Consider the following 6,277-nt stretch of genomic DNA (forward strand, 5'->3'; position numbering starts at 1 on the left):
TGAACCATCCAAACTATGCAAACCAGCTGGCAGAGAGAGATCAATATTGCCATGTAAAGAACCTGACAGGGAGATGGAACAAGACAAGTGGATGCAACTCAGGAAAAGGCTATTTAAGGAGAGTAGGTGTATCCTGAGGTTTGGTGGTCAGATTATGGAGCTACAGTGACTTTGTGCTATTTTCTATTTACACTATGCCAGCAAAAGATTGTACCCTTGTTTGGAGACTGCATGCTCATATTTTGTGAATCTTGGACTTCAGAGAAAGTATAAAAACTCTGACAATTACCCTGAACATGGAAGCTCATCTATCGACGGATGGATGACATTGTTGCTACCTGTGCCTAGAAAATGCCTCCAGCACTGCGGAAGTTGATGAGACCCACTTCCAGGAACAGTAATGGGCTTTGTCAAGAGTTTCGTTTTTTCTTCTTTATTATAAAATTACCACTGTATCACTAGGGAGGAATGTATCATTTTATTTTATACCTCACTAACACACATATTGCCAGAGGGCATTCTGCCCCTTCTGGATATAGCTGAGCGCCAACTTGATCACCTCAGGTGGCATTCTGGTCAGTATATCTCTCTATTATAATAAAAAAATCTTGGGATGAGACGAGACATTTTGAAGAGACGTTTTGGAAGGAAGTCCCGCAAGACAGAGACTTTTACTATGAGATTCTTTCAAATCAGCCATACTTACAACCTTTGGAAGCAAGACACGCGAGATGGAGACTTTTGCCATGAGATTCTTTCAAGTTACGCCCTACTTATAACTATTTTCAAACAAGACCACAGTCATCAGGTGCATTCTGGCAGTGAGAAATGATGAAGTCAAATGAATTAACGCGAAAATTGTTGATCATTTACATTGCAAGCTGATTAAATGTGTATCAATAGACTATGCTGAAACAGTTGGTGGTGATCATGCAGAAGATGAAAACATCAATTTACAATATCCCATAGAATATCTACAAGTGTTAACACCGTCCGGTCTCCCACCGGCCGAAATACTGTTGAAAGAAGGATGTATCGTAATGTTATTGCGTAATTTATGTATGAGTGATGGACTATGCAATGGAACAAGATTAGTTGTATTAAAAATTGGTCAAACAATTCTAACATGTAAAATTTTAACAGGCGACAAGATAGGTAATGTAGTACATATTCCGCGAATAACATTAGACACAAAAGGAGATCTTGATATGCCATTCGTGTTAAAACGTTTACAGTTTCCCGTGAGAATAGGCTTTGCTATGACAACTAACAAATCACAGGGACAAACATTCAAAAAAGTCCGCTTATTTGAAAGAAATTATATTTACTGACGGGCAGTTATGCATTGCATTGTCATAATGTAAATCCAAACACGGAATCAAAATTCAATGCAATCTTGAAAAAAGTTCATTCCAAATATTGTTTTAACTGAAGTTTTAAAGTAAAAGAGAAAATAATGCATATGTAACAATTCCCATGAAAATAGCAATCTCTTTAAATTGTATATCCGGTTAACCAAACCCTGGGGGTTGGTGAGCGAAGTGAGCAGGGGGCAGAGCCCCCTAGTTTTTACATTAGGAATAATAAAAAATGCAAATGAAAGTTAAGTATAAACTGTAAGAGTTAAATACTTGTAAAGCTCCTGCTGCCTTTTAAAATTTTAAGAAATAGTTTCATTTGAACACTTTCAAAAATTTCATAATTGCAGTTAACACCACTTTGCCACACTGCAAGAGTTTGAGCATGAAAATGGTGCATGTGAATTTCCAAACCACATGCCAGTAACTGATAATGGTGTTAATTTTCCAGATTTTCACATATCATATTCTATATACAGTATATTGATTGTAATTTTGTACAATTTTGACAAATTTTCTGGAATGCTATTAAGGTGGTAGTCAGAATTTGTGTTCAGTGCTCTTAGGTTTACACAGCACATGTTTAGTTCAAATGGGCAGGTGACTTTCTGCTTGTAGGTGTTCAGAGAATTAAATGGGATGAGCATAACTATCAAGTTGTATTTCACACTCAGTGTTGCAAAGGCAAAAATTAATAAAAGTATATATGTGGGTCAAACAGAAGCAGCAAAGAATTTATACATTTGTATTTTTGAAATCCTTATTGTGTGCGTCCTTTTCATTTTTTCATATTTTTTCCAAAAATAATACTTTTATTTATTATACTGCCCATTCTTCAAAAGACTTATTGAATCACAGGGAGGTTTATTTTTGATTTGATATACTTTTCTAATCCCCAAAAGGAAACTGTCTTTTTGCATGGCCATACTGTATATGGATTTAGGGTATATTTGGGGTTGGGTGCTTGGTGAAGGTCATAAATGTGCCTTGCCTTAATCGTCATTATTTGACGCACTGGCCCTAGTTCTAGCTGATTCACCTTGTTATCTTCTTCTGTTGCACCTCTAAAGCACAATTGGCAAAACAGTTGTAAATTTAAAAGCTGCATTTTAATATTGAAACTACTGTAATACATTTGGTGACAACTTTACTCTGTATCATTGTACAAAGTTACTTTACATTTGAAGTTCAGAAGAATCTGGCAAAAGCCACAAATTATCTTTAATTTTTCTGCCTAATTTCTCCTGGATGCTTATAGGCATGTCAAAATAAATATACATATTATAACTATACTTTGGTTTTGCACTGTGCTACCAAACCAAAACTTTTACCTTGATCTCTCAGGGTATGTTGATAAAGAACATTATTTTTGTAATGCCATCTTGACAGAGAAGTGAATCCAGTGTGTGTACTTAATTTAGAAGGATGGCAACAAGAGAAATGCATTTGACCTGGCATCATGAGTGCTTACAGAAAAGGGGAAAGAAAACTTGTGAAAAAAAAATTAAAACCATTATACCAATAAAAGATATAGAAGAAAATGGCAATAGTTAATTGTCCCTAGTATTTCATTTTGATGAAAAGACTGGCTTATTTATCAGTGTTTTATTTAGGTGTATATTTGCAATGAAATTAAAAGAAGTGGTTGGAGATGTCTCAAGTTAGCACTACTGTAGTCTGTAAGCAAATTTATAGGTTTTCTGTCCAACCCCTAGAGCCAATAGGGCCTTGTGTTACTTAAAGGCTTTTGATACAAGCCAGTTCCAAACAGCCATACTTCAGACCAATGGGGGACAGAAAACCTTCACACCTGCCCTCCAAACCAGGTGTTAAACTAAAGCTTGGCAGTTAGGCAGCCTGGCTTTCCTGTGGGGGTTGACTGAGAGACTTCAGCAGAGAAATCTTGGTCAAACTTGTTTGAGGCACTTCCAGACTCAGTCTTAAAAGGGGGGAAGGGGTTCTTCAACCATCAAACCATTGCTGTTATTATCAATAATGTAACACTAATATTACATTGCTTTGTCTAAGTTACAAATAAAGACATACAAAATATTTATCAACTTGTATGCAAAATTTCACATCACAACAGCTACAGTGATAAGATGTGTCACATGTCCGTGATCGTAGTGTCAGTTATGTCACAGGATGTGATATTGTAAATATGGCAGTTCCATTGTAAGTTATTTCTTAGTTGGATAAACTTTCTAAATACCTGGCCATATTTACCTTCTTTAATAAGTCGCCTCTACCGTCTGGTTTCCTTTTAATTTTTGTTATCTCTTTTTTGTTCTTGATTTCTGATTCTCATTTTACCCTTGTACCTTGGTTGCCTGATCATTTATCTCTTTTTGGCTTTGACCCCAGTTTCCTTTGATTGTTGTACTGCATTATCATGTACTGATTATTTTGAACTTTTTCACAAGTTGTTTATGACTGTACATAGCTTCTGTCATCTCTTTGGGTATTTCTCTATTAGATCAGACTCTCAGCCCTTAGTGTTAGTGGAAGCTGAAAGGTGCTTCTGAGAAGATTTTAGTGTTAGAACCTTTTGAATTGTCTTTTTTGATAATAACGTCTAATGTAAGCCTCTGGCTTTACTCTGATTTAGCTCCTGTTTGCTTTCCTGGTTTCTGACTACTGTCTATCATTTGACTTTGTTCCTAACATTTCCTTTTTGTCAGTTTCCTGGTTGCAGTTCTCCATATTGCCTCCTAACAATCTAACTTGGTTCTTAACAGATTATAAACGGAATGGGCACAAGGAATGAAGCCTGTAAGAACAAAGATATAAAATAATTTGACTTTATTATGTTGCAAAACTAAAGCAAACAAGGTAGGGAAACAAAGTACTAAAGAAATTACAACATTAGAAACATCCTGCTTGTCTGGGCCTTTCTGAACAGGTCATAAACCCTCATCTGTCTGGTAGGGTGGCTCACTTAAATAACACTTTCTTACGTGTCAAATACTACCAATCATCCCCTTTCTATTTTTCCATGTCTTGCTCTCTCATAACTCTTGCCTCAACATGGCAGCTAAAGTGATAAAGGCTTTATTTGTATTTAGTGATTATTTTGCGTCATTATTTTTTACTACTTATTTATCAAGAAATCAATTTGTTTCATTCTTTTATTTACAATTTGAAATCCAACAGTGGCACTGCATGTCACTGTTGTTGCGAAGACAAATGCTGTTGTGAAACACGAGTATGTAACAGTGTCATGAAAACATATTTGTGGCTTCCTGATTTAACCTGTTATTGAAACGTTTTGACACTGAATGTTTCAGTTCTTACAAAGGGCTATTGAGTAAACAAATAAACCTTTTTGTTTAACGTATTGAGTTAATTTAAAAAACAAACCTATCAAACATTAGCTGGTGCTGTGTGAAAAAGTAATAACTCCCAGTTAAATCAACCCAACTAAAGGGATAACTAGAGTTATCTGATTGAACACAGCCAGCCTTGTTTAATATAAACATCACTTATTTCAACCCATACTATTAAACTCAATTTTCCAGGACAAGTGAATAATGTCACGATTAAAAAAAATTCTTAAAGAGATCTGAAAAATAAAAAAAGAAGATGTCTGTTAGCCTTGGCTACAAAATCATTTCTAAGGCTCTGGAGCTCCACTGAACGATAATGAGAGTGTTTCTCTCTAAAGAGAAACCCTTGGAACAGTAATGAATAGTTTTGATCAGCAAAATTAACCATCCATCCATCTTCCAACCTGCTGAATCCAAACACAGGGACACGGGGGTCTGCTGGAGCCAATCCCAGCCAACACAGGGCACGAACCAATCCCGGGCAGGGTGCCAACCCACCACAGGACACACACAAACACACCCACACACCAAGCACACACTAGGACCAATTTAGAATCGCCAATCCACCTAACCTGCATGTCTTTGGACTGTGGGAAGAAACCGGAGTGCCCGGAGGAAACCCATGCAGACACGGGGAGAACATGCAAACTCCACTTTCCTGTTTAGGTGAATATTTTTTCCAAGTGCCTCATGATGCTTTGCAAGGCCAGAGAGGTATCACAGAGCTGTAGCAGGCCTGCACAAAACTTTCATGCTTACTGTAAGATCATTGCTGATGTGGCTGTCACCTGGTCACAAGCACAAGAGGGACAAAAAAATGCTGTATCGGTTTTCAGCATGTGTTAAAAAAATAAACACATTTCACTTGTAGGGAATATTAGCTGACTATAATAAGAATATTACGAGTACTACCAACAGATACGTAACACTGAGCCCTGTGTGCTGGTCAGGGGTGTAGTGACAGAAAAAATTAGGCAGGCAATTGCTTTGGGCTTTTAACTGGGAAGGGGACCCCTAGAGTGTCTGCTTATATTAAGTAGGTACTAATTGCAATGACAGATTGGTAGGAACTTCCCTTGAAGCATAACATATAACAGACTAAAATGAAGGCATCGAACACCCCCCCTAAGAGTGGCCTTAATCACTGTTGCACATTTGTTTGTGATGAATGTTATGTTTTTATTAACATTATATATGATCAGTGCTGTTTTCATAAATAATGAAGAGGATTTAGATGTTTGCATCCACAAAATGAAAAAACAAAACCAGACAATAGGAAAATAAGAAGCCGGGCAATAGTAAGTAGTAGACAATCTGTAATGTTAATTCAAAATTGGAGGGGGTTGGAACTGAACTGTAGAAGTGGATTGTTGCGGTAGAAACAGAAGCACAGGAGTGTCTCATGCACTCAAATAAGTGTTTTACATCACCAGAGGATAATAACTAATAAATTATCTGCATTGAAAAAATAATCAAACCATTAATAAAAGAAAAATTACAGTTGAAATGAACACCTACATCTGACTAGGAGAAGAAACCAACAGCTCAATGTCAATCGTCAGGCTGACATTGAACCAACTAAACTCCAAAGGC

This window comes from Erpetoichthys calabaricus, chromosome 4 (assembly GCF_900747795.2).
Source record: "Erpetoichthys calabaricus chromosome 4, fErpCal1.3, whole genome shotgun sequence".
Taxonomy (NCBI): domain Eukaryota; kingdom Metazoa; phylum Chordata; class Cladistia; order Polypteriformes; family Polypteridae; genus Erpetoichthys; species Erpetoichthys calabaricus.